The 15070-nt window shown below is 41.7% G+C and overlaps 1 protein-coding gene across 50 annotated transcripts in view; it reads right to left on the reverse strand.

Annotated features, from left to right (window-relative positions):
- Nucleotides 1-15070, reverse strand: part of PPFIBP1 (PPFIA binding protein 1) — a 191503-nt gene that overhangs the window by 81976 nt on the left and 94457 nt on the right. For 5 of the 50 annotated variants that reach the window (XM_084956463.1, XM_084956461.1, XM_084956455.1 and 2 more), the window contains exon 3: nucleotides 430-523. The exons of the other annotated variants lie outside the window; for them this stretch is intronic. The gene's annotated coding sequence lies outside the window, so the exon portion shown is untranslated. The remainder of the gene's footprint in view (nucleotides 1-429; nucleotides 524-15070) is intronic. 50 annotated transcript variants of the gene reach the window in all.

Raw genomic sequence — 15070 nt, forward strand, 5'->3', positions numbered from 1 at the left:
ATCAAATGCTTTTACCCTAAAGGCTCCTCAAGCATGAATACTTTTATGCTATAACTCTTCTAAGCTCCTTTACTCCCTGTAAGCGTCCTTTTAGCTGCACAGGCCAGAAACCTATCTTCCCACCTTTACTTTTAAGATAAACTTGGTAAATCTGGTCATCGTCATCACCCTTGCTAGCTAAGATATCGTAAAATGAATATTCATGCTCTTCAAGAGGTAGGTAAACCAAATTCAGTGTGCTACTTTGGAATGACGTTATTTCTATCAGTTTGCAAAATGTTCTAGTTCCTAAAATGATGGGGAAGTATCAGGGGGCCTGAGAAGGTTTCAACTTCTAATTTTTCCACCCACTCTAATCTCTTCTCTCCAGGTCTTAAAAACCTGGAGACTCATTTCTCCCTATTTTCCCACCCAGGTCTACCAACCTACCCTTAGCTGGCTAAGAGGAAAGCTGTTCTGGGATATGTGTGATCCAGACTTGCACTCGAAGGAGGGCAGGGCTGGGTAACAGCTACTCAAAGCTCTGAAAGGGAGGAAAAGGACATATACCATATATAAGCATCCTGTAAAGAAGTGTGTTATAACCCCCCCCCCCAGACTAAAAGGTAGTGAAAAAATTGAGTAGACTATAATCAACATTTGTTTCAATAAAATAGATGTCAGAATGTCTCAAGAAATAAAAGCATCGTTTTGTGAAACTTTTGGGTTTTTTTTGGCTGCACCCATGGCATGCAGAAGTTTGGGGCCAGGGATTGAACCCCCACACAGCAGTGACAAAGTCACATCCTTAACCCACTGAGCCACCAAGGAACTCCTGGTTTGGTTTTATATATTTACTTGCATGCAACAATTTTTTTTTTTTTTGGTCTTTTGTCTTTTTAGGGCTGCACCCAAGGCATATGGAGGTTCCCAGGCTAGAAATCTAATCGGAGCTGTTACTGCTGACTTACACCAGAGCTACAGAAACACCAGATCTGAGCCATGTCTGTGACCTACACCACAGCACACAGCAACGCTGGAACCTTAACCCACTGAGTGAGGCCAGGGATCGAACCTGTAACCTTATGGTTCCTAGTCGGATTTGTTTCCACTGCACCATGACGGGAATTCTGGATGCAACAAATATTTACTGAAGGCCTACCATGTGTCAGAACAGTGGAAGAGACAAGCAAAAGAAAAATCACTCTGCCTTTAGGGAGCTGACATGCCAGTGGTTTTAGCACATGCATGTGTGCATGTGTGTGTGTATATGTGTATGCACACATGCATGTGTGTGTGTGTACATGCGTGCCTATGTACCGCATTATGATATGAGAAAGTATAGCTTACACTGGGTCAAAACATTTGACAATTACTTCTCTAAAGTGATTCTGTTGAGAACATAGTCTATGGACTGGTGCTAGTTGACCAACTGTTCCTGGTCTACTATGAGATAAGTATAGAAATTGAGAATAAGTACTGAGAAAATTTTATAGCCACTTAACCTTGCTGTGATATCTAATTACATAATAATTTTGCTGCCAAATCCAATTATTTTAAAATGGGATTTTACAAAAAAGAGTCAATCCATGATGGATTAGAAATAAGAAAAAAGAAAAAAAAAAAAAAAAAAAAACCACTTAGTCCTTCATCAGAGATGGTGGGAGAAGCACGGCTCCGGAGGACACACTGGGTAGGTGTCTTGGGACTGGGTGTGTACACGGTACTGTAATTGGGAGCTGCAGCCACAGAGCACAGAGAGAAGGGGAGACACATGAGCAAGAGAACTTCCACAAGTGGCGAGTAGAGTTCAGGTGCATTCTCTCTCCATACATGTCAAACAATGACAATAATGAGAAATGGAAATAATGCAAAGAAAGAGAACAAAGTGTTAGCACTGACAATGATGACTTAATGGCTAAATTCGGAAGTGAAACAAAAGAAACATTTAAATTAAATTAACACCAGTGGCAGTCATATACAGGCATACCTCGTTTTAATTTGCTTCACTTTGTTGTGCTTTATAGATAGCAACAGCTTTGTGGGGTTTTTTGGTTTGTTTATCCAAATTGAAGGTTTGTGGCACCCCAGCATCGAGCAAGTCTATCAGCATCATTTTTTCCAATGGCATTTAGTCACTCCATGTCTCTGTGTCACATTTTGGTAATTCTAGCAATATTTCAAGCCTTCTCATTATTATTATATTTGTCATGGTGGTCTGTAGTCAGTGATCCCTGATCTTACTATTGTAATTGCTTTGGGGCACTATGAGCTGCACCTGTACAAGATGGAGCCCTTAGTTGATAAATGTATGTGTGGTGACTGCTCCACCAACCTGCCTCTCCCCCATCTCTCTCTCCTCCATAGGCCTTCCTATTTCCCAAGACACAACAGTATTGGAATCAGGCCAGTTAAAATAACCTTAAAGTGGCCTCTGTGTGTTCAAATGAAAAGAAGAGTCATACGTCTCTCACATTAAATCAAAAGCTAGAAATGATTAAGCTTAGTGAGGAAGGCATGTTGAAAGCCGAGATAGGCTGAAAGCTAGACCTCTTGCACCAGTCAGCCAAGTAGTAAAAGAAAACTTCCTGAAGGAAATTAAAAGTGCCACTCCAACGAATACATGAATGATAAGAAAGTGAAACAGCCTGTTGCTGATATGGAGAATGTTGTAGTGGTCTGGACAGAAGATCAAAAGAGCCACAACATACCCTTAAGCCAAAGTCTGATCCAGAGCAGGGCCCTAACTCTCTTCAACCCTCTGAAGGCTGAGAGAGATGAGGAAGCTGCAGGGTTTCAGTTTGAAGCTGAAGAGGTTGAAGGAAGGAAGTCCTCCGTACAACATAAAAGAGCAAGGTGAAGTAGCGAGTGCTGCAGCGAGTTACCCAGATCTCACTCAGATGATTAATGAAGGTGGCTACACTGAACAACAGATTTTCAATGTAGATGCAACAGCTTTCTCTTGCAAAAAGATGCCATTTAAGTCTTTCATAGCTAGAAAGAAGAGGTCAATGCCTGGCTTCAAAGCTTCAAAGGACAGGCTGACTCTCTTGTTAGAGGCAAAAGCAGCTGGTGACTTTAAGTTGAAGCCAGGGCTCCTTTACCATTCTGAAAAATCCTCTACTCTGCCTCGTTCTGTCAATGGAATAACAAAGGCCGGATGACAGTATATCTACTGACGGCATGGTTTACTGAATATTCTTAAGCCCACTTTTGAGAACTACTGCTCAGAAAAAAAAGTTCTTTTCAAAATATTACTGCTCACTGATAATGCACCTGGTCACCCCAGAGCTCTGATGGAGATGGACAATGGAGATGAATGTTGTTTTGATGCCCGCTAACACAGCATCCATTCTGCAGCCCATGGACCAAGGAGTCATTCTGACTTTCAAATCTTATTCTTTAAGAAATACATTTCAGGAGTTCCCAGCAGAAATGAATCCAACTAGGAACAATGAGGTTGTGGGTTCGATCCCTGGCCTCACTCAGTGGGTTAAGGATCTGGCACTGTGGTGAGCTGTGGTGTAGGTCACAGGTGCTGCTTGGATCTGGTGTTGCTGAGGCTGTGGCATAGGCCAGCGGCTACAGCACTGATTAAACCCCTAGCCTGGGAAGCTCCACATGCCGTGAGTGCGGCCCTAAAAAGACAAAAAGAAATACATTTCGTAAGGCTGTAACTGCCATAGACAGTAAGTCTCTGATGGATCTGGGCAAATTAAATCAAAAACCTTCTGGAAAAAATTCACCATTCTAGCTAGATGCCATTAAGAACACCTGTGATTCACAGAAAGCGGTCAAAACAACATTCGGAAGAGTTTGGAAGAAGTTGATTCCAACCCTTCTGGATGACTTAGAGGGGTTCAGGACTTCAGTGGAGGAAGTCACTGTAGGTATGGCAGAAACAGCAAGAGATCTAGAATTAGATGATGTGACTGAATTGATGCAATCTCACAATAAAACTTCAACAGATAAGGAGCTGCTTCTTATAGATGAGCAAAGAAAGTGGCTTCTTGAGATGGAACCTATTCCTGGTGAAGATGCTGTAAAGATTGTTGAAATGAAAAACAAAGAATTCAGAATATCACATAAACTAAGTTGATAAAGCAATGGCAAGGTGTGAGAAAATCGATTCGAATTCTGAAAAAAGTTCCACTGTGTGTAAAATGCTATCAAACAACATTGCATGTGACAGAGAAATCCTTCATGAAAGGAAGAGTCAATTGATGGGAAAAACTTAATTGCTGTCTTATTTTAAGAAACTGCTCCAGTCACTCCAACCTTCAGCAACCACCTCCTTGATCAGCTATCAACATCTCACTGAGGCAAGACCCTCCACCAGTACAAGTACTACGACTTGCTGAAGGCTCAGATGATGGTTAGCATTTTTTAGCAATAAAATGTTTTTTAATGAAAGTATGTACCTTGTTTTTTAGACATAATGCTATTGCACACTATAGCATGGTGTAAACATAACTTATATGTTATGTTTCCCAGTGCACTGGGAAACCAAAAATTTCCTATAACTCACTTTATTGCAATACTAGCTTTACTGCAGTGGTATGGAACCAAACTCACAAGATCTTTAGTGTATGCCTGTAACTGGAACCTAATGACAATGCATCGAAGCCGCAAAAGACATATAATTTCTGATCTACTCTGTTTTAACAGAACAATAAAAGCTATTATATTTTGCACTAAAATCTCATAGTTTGTCATTCATACAACATGACCCAAAATAGACACTACATTTTAAAATGGAAGAATCTTGCCAGCATACCAAATTGACTGGGAAGAGTGGTAACAATTGTAGTCTAGGGAACAGTTTCTTGTTTTTGTTTTTGTTTTTGCTTCTCAGGGCCGTAACCACAGCATATGGAGGTTCCCAGGCTAGGGGTCTAATCAGAGCTACAGCTGCTAGCCTACACCACAGCCAGCGCAACGCCAGACCCAAGTTGAGTCTGCGATCTACACCACAGCTCACGGCAATGCCAGATCCTTAACCCACTGAGTGAGGCCAGGGATCGAACCTGCAGCCTCATGGTTGTCAGATTCATTTCCACTGCGCCATGACGGGAACTCCTAGGGAACAGTTTTATACAGAAAGAGGATTATAATTTTAAAAATGAACTGTCTAGAAGGTAATTTCTATTGGTTTCTACTTCAGTCAATGTCAGTTGTACTCCTGGCTGTATAGTGAGTAGAATGCAACATTTTTTTTTCTTTTAGAACACACATGCCTCTGGCCATAATCAGCAGTTCAGATATGTCTTCAGCTGTTGTCAAAAAAAAAAAAAGGAAGAAAGAAAGAAAATCACAGCTCTGAAATTATACAGTTGAAAGAACAAAATATATTTTTAACATTGTTATTCACTATTAAAATACTAAAAGATATGCCAATTTTGTACAATTAATGAGTACTGAAACAAGTAATAAATAGGTAATATAATGCTTTTCAAGTTATTAATATTTCAGGACTGTGTGACTAGCACTAATTGCTACAGTGGGAGATGTGCTTAAGGGGAAAGGTAATGAGAATCTGAAAAGTAGGGCCAAAATTTATTTCCCAGCCCAAGGGTTGGTAAACTATAGCCCATAAGCCAAATACAGCCTTCTGTTTGTTTTTGTAAATAAAGTTTCATTGGAACAGTCACACTTATTCATTTATGTAATCATCTAGACAGCTTTCATGCTGTAGCAATAAATTTGAATTGCTATAACCACAAAGCCTATAAATATTTACTATCTGGCCCTCTGCAGAAAAACTTTGCCAGCCTCTGCCCCAACCCATAGCCTCCTGAAATTATACAGAACCCTTTCCTATCTGCTCATTTGCCCATTGACTTAACAGTATTTACTGAAAACATACATCAGGCACTATTCTAGTGATGAGGGTATAGAAGTAAAGAAAAAGACAGAAAATGGAAAAGAAAAAAGTAAAAAGTTGTTGCTCTGATGATACATACAGTCTAATGGCAAGAAACCACAGACAAATAAATAGTTTAAATATAGAGCAGGTCAGATGGTGATTAAAAATATGGAGAAAAAAAGCAAGGAAGGGGGATAAAGACACCATTATCTTACTCTGTATAAGGTGCTTTTCATGTATTAATTCATTAAATCCTCATAGTGACCCTACCAACAAGGTATTTATTCCTATTTGACAGGTAATGAAACTGAGGCACAGAGGGCACCCAAGTCATAAAGTGAGAGTGAATTTGAAGCCAGGGCCCATGATCTTAACTGTACATCCTGCTGGTTCTTTGTGTAGAAAGAGCATGGCAGGGAGTTACAATTTTAATATGACAATCAGGGAGGGCCCCATGGATAAAATGACATTGAACAAAGCCCTGAAAGAGGTGAGAGAAAAAGTCATGTGAATATATAAGAAGAGATTCCAGGTAGAAACAATGGCTAGTGGAAAGGCCCTGAGGAAACAGTATCAAGTATTTGGTATTTGAGATCCATGTGGGGAGAAGGGGATGAAGAAGGAGAATTTACATTTGGTGAAATGCACAGGGCTTAACTATACAGTTGGATGAGTTCTGATGAATGCACATAATACCTACATAATATACCCCCTAACAAGATATCAACATTCCTATCATCTTGTGTATATTTTGATGGAAAAGATAATAGATTTTGATACAGTGTTTTAGGGAAAAGAAAGGAATCAAGTCCATGGCTTAGCCCATAGAAAGATGGAGTGGCCAATTTGCTGAGGCAACTTCTGGTCCACTCCCAACCCAAGCATGACAAATACTCCTTCCGTCCACCAAAGGAAGGAGGCAAGAAGAACTACAAAATCATCATCCATGGAGAGTCATCCACACCATCCTTTACACTAAAGCCTACTGAAGTATCTGGGTCTTGTACCTGAAAGCCATATGTCATGGCAGAATGCCCAAGGAAAACCCACGACCACAGCATCGAGCACCCACAGACCACTTTTTTTTTTTTTTTAAACCTCTACTACCAGATACCACATGGAACCACTGGTTATCTCTACTAGATGCCGTGCTTTGCTAAAGAAAAGGTATGTCTCTAGCAGGTGGGCTTAACTGACTAGGTCCAATGAATGTTGTCTTAATCAGACTGAGCTTTTTAAGAATTGAGGTCCCACTTTTTTTTTTTTTTTTTTAAGGGTTGCACCTGCAGCATATGGAAGTTCCCAGGCTAGGGGCTGAATCAGAGCCTAGATCATAGCCACAGCAAGGCAGGATCTGAGCCACGCATGCAGCCGCGGCTTGTGACAACAATGGATCCTTAACCCACTAAGCGAGGCCAGGGATCAAACACACATCCTCATGGATATCAAGCCAGTTCTTAACCCACAGAGCCACAACAGGAACTCCCTATGGTCGCAGTCTTAATAACTTCTATACCAAGCTTAGCTCAGGATATAGTACTCAATAAAAGTTTGATGAATATGACTAACCATTTATTTGTATCCATCAACACAAAGTCATTCATTGATCACCACCAAATAAGCTATAAAGTATTGCATATTAAAGAATAGTACATTAAATGGACTTGTTTGGCTTTTTTACATCCTAGATCATCAACCTAGATTTTGATTTTATTTTAATAAAGCTTTGGCAACCCATAGCTTTGGGGAGAGAGGGAATGAGGGAGACTGAGAAGAAAAGCAGAGCAAGTAAAATATGGGGTTTGTTTGTGTGTGTGTGTGTGTGTGTGTGTGTGTGTGTGGTTCTCAGTCGTTATTTCTCACATTAACTGTAGAGAATTTTTAAAATTACCCATACCTACAACCCATACCAGAATATCTGAATCAGAATTTCTGGTGGTATACATTTTACAGAAATATTCATAAGTGTTTTTCTCCCCCAAGTACCAGCATTTGCTTTTGTTTCTACAATCCAGTTAGCTTCAACAAAGATTACATAATGATTCAATAACGTCCCTGCCACTAACCTTTTCACTAGAGTCACCATACTTCTCAGATATTGAAAAGTAGGCATTCTACCTTCTTTTTTTAATTCTATGAATTTTGTTATATTTATAGTTGTACAGCCATCATCACAACATAATTTTACAACGTCTCTATTCCAAACCCTCAGCCCACCTCTCCCTCCTCAACCTGTCTCCTTTAGTAACCCTAAGTTTTTCAAAGACTGTAAGTTTCTGCTATGCAAGTAGGTTCATCGTATACTTTTTTAAGAGTCCACATATAAGTTGATAGCATATGATGTTTGTGTTTCACTGTCTAACTTCACTTAGCATGATAATTTCTAGATCTATCATAGTTGCTGCAAATGCCAATATTTCATTCCTTTTTATGGGTGAGTAATAGTCCATTGTATCTAAGTACCACATCTTCTTTATCCACTCCTCTGCCAATGGACATTTAGGTTGCTTCCATGTCATGGCTATTGCATACAGTGCTGCAATGTATATTGGGGTACATGTATTTTTTTTTTTTTGTCCTTTTGTCTTTTTCTAGGGCCGCACCCATGGCATATGGAAGTTCCCAGGCTAGGGATACAATCGGAGCTGTAGCCGCCAGCCTACACCAGAGCCACAGCAAAGCCAGATCCGAGCCGCATGTGCAACCTACACCACAGCTCACGGCAACGCCAGATCTTTTTTTGTGTGTGTGTGTGTCTTTTGTCTTTTGTTGTTGTTGTTGCTATTTCTTGGGCCGCTCCTGCGGCATATGGAGGTTCCCAGGCTAGGGGTCGAATCGGAGCTGCAGCCACCGGCCTACGCCAGAGCCACAGCAACTCGGGATCCGAGCCGCGTCTGCAACCTACAGCACAGCTCACGGCAACGCCGGATCCTTAACCCACTGAGCAAGGGCAGGGACCGAACCTGCAACCTCATGGTTCCTAGTCGGATTCGTTAACCACTGCGCCACGACGGAAACTCCGCAACGCCGGATCTTTAACCCACTGAGCAAGGTCAAGGATCAAACCCGCAACCTCATGGTTCCTAGCTGGATTCGTTAACCACTGTGCCACGATGGGAACTCCACACATATCTTTTTGAGTCATGGTTTTCTCTGGAAAAATGCCCAGGAGTGGGACTGCTGGATCATATGGTACTTTTATCCTTAGTTTTCTGAAGAACCTCCATACTGTTTTCCATAGTGGTTGCACCAATTTACAGTCCCACCAATAGTATAAGAGGATTCCCTTGTCTCCACACCCTCTCCAGTATTTATCGTTTGTAGACTTTTTCATGACGGCCAAGCTATATTGAATTGTCTTAACAGGAATTTGAAAGCTTGCTTTCCCTACAGTTATATGTTGAATGCCTATGGTAGGGCTACCAAATAACTAATATAATCAGGATTTTCCACATTTTACTTTATCTGATAGGACTAGTGTTTCAAAATGACATGGCTAATCTATATACATTGATTCATACACATACATGTTTATTCAAAGGACATTTTATCCACCCACCATGTGCCAGGAACTGTTCTAGGCACTGAGGAACTTGCATTCAAGTGACCATCTTCAATTTCTACCTCTGCTTTCCAATAAAGTCCATCTCGTGGACCTGGTTATGTGAGCCCACCTGCCAAAGACATACATTTTCCCTAGCCAACTGTAGCATCGGTCTTATTTTCAAGTGGCAATCCCAAACTTGGACACTTTAGGTGATTGAGCTCAAAACAAGGCAAGGGAATATACTTGTATTAATATAGAAAATACACTTTCTTAATATGTATGCCTCAAAATATACTAATTTTTACATAATAGACATATACAAATATATAGTATCTGTATATTTGTCAAAGTATGAAATGATACTTTTTTACTGTATAAAAATGTATTTTTTACATTTTTGCTGTTTAAACCATGTGTACTGAAAGTCTTCGAATTATCTTAATCTCAGGATGCCTCCAAGTCCTGCCTTCTGTCAAATAGTGATGTAGTATTAAAAGTGTATTTTTGCTCATGAAACCCCTTGCTATGTCTTGATTTCACTGTACCGAGCACTGTTAGCAGAAGCCGTGTTGGCTTCACTTCAAACGCCTCCTATCTAATCTTGACTGGGCCCTTAATGTGACTCAACAATCCTTTTATTCATCATTATTTCACTCCCTACCACATTCCTCCTAATGGCTATCTCTAAAAATTCCTACAAAACTCTCCTCTAATCTATTCTTATTCCTGTCCACCCTTAATCTTGGTAGATTACTTCATAACCTACCTTACTGAGAATCCCAAGGAACTCTCCTCTATCTAAAATTTCTATGTATACTCACCTGCCTCTATAAAAGTTCTGTGTAACCTGCTGTTCCCATCTCTTAGCCTCCTGTCATGGGAAAACTCTCCACTCTGTTCTTAATATCATTCCAACCTTTTTAAACATCCACTCCGTCATTCTCACAAATCTTCAATCTTTTCCATTCATTTGTTTCCTTCTGCTCAACCAATAAACATGTTAAAAACAAACAAACAAGAAAAAAAACTTCTAGACCTAAAAACCCCAGCCAAAAAACAAACAACTCTCGAATTCTTCCCCTCACCCTTCACAAGTTACAGATCTAGCCCGGACTCTTCACAATTTATCCCCTTGAAATGAGAGGTCCCCAACACTGCCTCATCCTGTGCCCACTCCAGTTTGGCTACCATGGAAATATCACCAAAAATGGAATCAGCACCTTGAAGAGGAGACATGGCTGCCAAGTGGCAAGAGAAGAGATTCAAGCAAAAACCAAAAAATTCCTAGAAACATTGTAAATGTTCATCAATGGAGTTCTCAATATGAACCTGTGGAACTGAATTCAGAAAATTTTGGAAAGAGGGCACAAAAATAAATAGATTAGGAAGTTCCCTTGTAGTGCAGCAGATTAAGGATCCCATGTTGTTGCAGCTACAGTGAAGGATGCAACTGTGACACAGGTTTGATCCCTGGCCCAGGAACTTCCACATGACGTGGTGTAGCCAAAAGAACTAACTAACGAACTAACTAGATTTTAAAAATTCTCTCCTTAACAATGAATTGTCTTAAAAACAATGGAGATAAGGATATAAAAAGGAAGAAAAAATGAGGAGGAAGGAAAACAGGGAAGAAAAGGGAATAAAAAATGGAAAAAAAGAAAATAGCATTTATTAACCAACTCTGGCAACTGGAGCATCAGTGGCCTAGGACTCTGACAATAAAAAAAGAGAGAAGGAGTTCCCTGGTAGCTCAGGTCACTGCTGTGGTGCAGATTCGATCTCTGGCCCCAGAACTTGGGCAGGCCATGGGTGTGGCCAAAAAATAAAAAGAGAGAACAGGAGAAGCTTTCTAAAAGCTAAGCATAACCATTTAATAATAATTAATTAATATGCCCCAAGGACTCTCTTGTATACAGGAATGTCATAGTCAGCAGCTTACTGAGCTTTTCTTAACTTGCTGGAGGCCCCAATGTGTAAGTAAAAAGCCAAAGGGCAGTTCCTGCTGTGCACAGGCTGCAGCTGTGGCTCGGATCTGATCCCTGGCCTGGGAACTCTATATGCTGAAGAGCAGCCAAAAAAAAAAAAAAAAAAAAAAAAAAAAAGAAAGAAAGAAAGAAGGAAGGAAGGAAGGAAGGAAAGAAAGAAAGAAAAGTCAAAGGGGCTAGGAATCTTGCTTGTCAAGGGGGAAACAGCTACCAGAGACAAATCTCTGCTAAAACCATCTAACCAGGGGATAGGAAGAGAGAGTAAATTTTGAGTAGCTTCCTGGAATGTTTGAGACCTGCAGAGTGAGGTCAAAACCACACAAGTGCATCAGAGTGGACAGGGAAGGAGTTCCCGTCGTAGCGCAGTGGTTGATGTATCCGACCAGGAACCATGAGGTTGCAGGTTCTATCCCTGCCCTTGCTCAGTGGGTTAACGATCCGGCATTTCCGTGAGCTGTGGTGTAGGTTGCAGATGTGGCTCAGATCCAGCGTTGCTGTGGCCCTGGTGTAGGCCAGCAGCTTCAGCTCCGATTGGACCCCTAGCCTGAGAACCTCCATATGCCACGGGAGCGGCCCAGGAAATGGCAAAAAGACAAAAACAAACAAACAAAAAACCAAACAACAACAACAACAACAACAACAAAAACAGAGTGGACAGGGAAGACCAGGTGGTTATTTACCCAGAGGAAGGAACTGGGAGTTAGTTTGATTGCCCTGTGCCCCAAGAAAAGCGGAAGTCAAGGGAGGTAGAACAGCACTTAACAACAGTCCAAGGAGTTCCTGACGTGGCTTAGGGGAATCTGACTAGCATCCATGAGGATGCAGGTTCAATCCCTGGCCTTGTTCAGTGGGTTAAGAATCTCACACTGCCGGGAGCTGTGGTGAGGTCAATGGTCAAAGGCCTATTGTTTGTTTGTTTTTTGTCCTTTTGTCTTTGTAGGGCTTCACCCACGGCATCTGGAGGTTCCCAGGCTAGAGGTCCAACTGGAGCTGTAGCTGCTGGCCTACTCCACAGCCACAGCCACAGCAATGCCAGATCCAAGCCACATCTGCAACCTACACCACAGCTCACGGCAACACCGGATCCTTAACCCACTAAGCGAAGCCAGCCAGGGATGGAACCCACAACCTCATGGTTCCTAGTTGGATTCGTTTCTGCTATGCCATGATGGGAACTCACAAAAGTCTATTGTTAAGCCTGATACTTCAGGTCTTGAAGTTTTTTTTTAAAACATCCTCATGTCTAAGCTCTGAAGGGAGATTTCCCCTGGAGAGAGTTTTCGTCAACATTTATATGGATCCCCCAGGCTCCTCTTCTTCAAAGAGGTCAGGTGCCAGAACCATGGGGCTACCAGGTGGATGTTAGAAAATCTGGGCTCCTCTCTGGAGCTTCCTGGAAGTTTCTGTGGGCCTCTGGGATTCGCTCCAACCAGAAGTCAGATATGGCAACCAGGAACAGTAACTGCCACTCATGGAGAGCTTTTGGTCCTTGGCATTGGAATGATCCAGAACTAGGAGAGCCTCTCAGAAGCTACCAGTTACTCCTGAAGAGATGGGGCCCTAGGCCTCCTTCTGCTTAGGTATGGTCCTCAGCTCAAGTTTCCATAAATAAAAAGAAACCAGCCAGAGACAGAACTTCTATGGTAGGAGTCTAGGTTTTAAAAGATGTCTGAGATGGTTGATAGCCTTATTGTTTATTAGTTTTATTAAAAATATGGCCAACAGCTTTGGGTTGGCTAGCAAGTGGTAGAAGAGCCTATTTTAACCAAGCAATCCATCCCTTAGGAGGGTGGCAGAAAAAAATGGCTCTCACTCATTAAATCCTTTTTTTTTTTTAAACACCAAGTGTTCGGGTGGACTGCATGCTTGTTCCCATTCCATGAGAGAATTCCCCAAGAGATGCCTTTCTTAAAAAAGACTTGGCAAAAGCAGAGGTGAGGGTGGTAGTGGTGGGGATCCCTAAGCTAACTAAAGACTTTTACCTGGGAGGAACTCCTTGTTTAAAGGGTATTCGGTCAATGGGGGGAGGGCAGGAAGGAGGAAGGGAGAGTCGGCTGTGTCACGAAGAAACAGAGAGCTGACTTTGTCTCAGGTAAATATATACTTTTTTTTTTTAATTTCCCTAATACATTATCTTTTTTTCTACTGTACAGCATGGTGATCCAGTTTACTTTTTTTTTCTTTGTAGGGCCGAACCTGTGGCATATGGAAGCTCCCAGGCTAGGGGTCGAACCGGAGCTGCAGCCACAGCCACGCCAGATCTGGGCCATGCCTGCAACCTACACCACAGCTCACGGCAACGCTGGATCCTTAACCCAGTGAGCGAGGCCAGGGATCTAACCTGTATCCTCATGGATACTAGTCAGATTTGTTTCTGCTGTGCCACAACGGGAACTCCAATATATACATTTCTTATTTGATAAAAATTTTATAATATCCCGCTTTAGCTTAATAGTAAAGATGACTAGGGTCTTTCACACAGAGCCAGGGAGGATCCTTGACCTTGGTGTCCTTCCATGTTGCTACAGGCTCAGATGTATGGTGATGGTGATGCCTTGCAGGATCCAAGTAGCCCTAATTTCTGCTTCCCACAGGGATGGGTAGTTTTACTAAGAGATTGCTGATATTATAGAATATGCCTGAGAAGAGGCAAAACCTGACTCATGTAGCAGAAAGCAGAGAAACGCTCCCATTCGTCCCAGTCTCTCGGGCTAGGAGAAATGAAAAATGGGTTGTGTCTCAATGCCCAGAAGCCTAAGAAGATACATACCAGTCACATTAACACATAGCAGGCTTGGGAACAGGGGGTGGAGCTAGTTTAAAAATACATATGGGGGCATACAAGTGTGACCGGAGCCAGGGGCTTTAGAGAGAAAGGCTTGGCAGAGGCCTCCATCTTCCAGAAACTGGGAAAGGCGCAGAGAAGAAAAGGAAGACATCCTTCAGCTTAAGAACCAATATCTCTGAAGGAATCATTGGACAGTATGACAATGACCTGCCAGAATGTCCAGCTGCAAGTTCCCACAATAAGCAGTCAGTCCAAAGCACTGGAGAGCTGTGAGTGTCCAAACCACGCAGCTAAATAAGGCTCAGGTGGAAAATAAAGGCCATGCGTGAGTGGTGTAACCCAAACAAGTGTCAAGTAAAAACACACTACAGATCAACATGTTATGGGATTGTAAATCCTCTGAACATGGAATGGCTTAGATATTTTAAAAGTCATGGATGTGCATGGAAAGGGCGTGGCGAAAGCTCCCTTATTAAAGGTGCATTTCTCATATTTGTTTTCATTTATCTGATACTTTTTGGCCTAATGACTCATGAAATGAATGAGAGAGAGAGAGAGAAGGAGGGAGGGAGGGAGAGAATGGAACTGCAGAAGCAACACTGTCAACCCTCAGGTGCTCTGTCAGGTAGCAAGAAAGGGTGAAAATTCCGCAAATTTACAGATTTCTTTTGGCCATTTGAAGAAGATTTCAGAATGAGTATAGCTAAGGAATAAGTATTCCTCAGGCTAATTTGTATCAAAGCTCAACTATAAGTGGTGTGATAGGTCCCTACAAATTCATACATTGAAATCCTAACCCCCAGTCCTTTAAGAAGTGCCCTCAATTGGAGAGAACGTCTTTACAGGTTGTGACGTTAAAATGGGATCATTCAGTGGGCCCTGTCCCATTATGACTGGTGTCCTCA

This window comes from Sus scrofa, chromosome 5, assembly GCF_054392235.1.
Source record: "Sus scrofa isolate SSC_HxYL_T2T_F1_AM1 chromosome 5, Sscrofa_HxYL_maternal_Yorkshire_Landrace_v2.0, whole genome shotgun sequence".
Lineage (NCBI taxonomy): Eukaryota > Metazoa > Chordata > Mammalia > Artiodactyla > Suidae > Sus > Sus scrofa.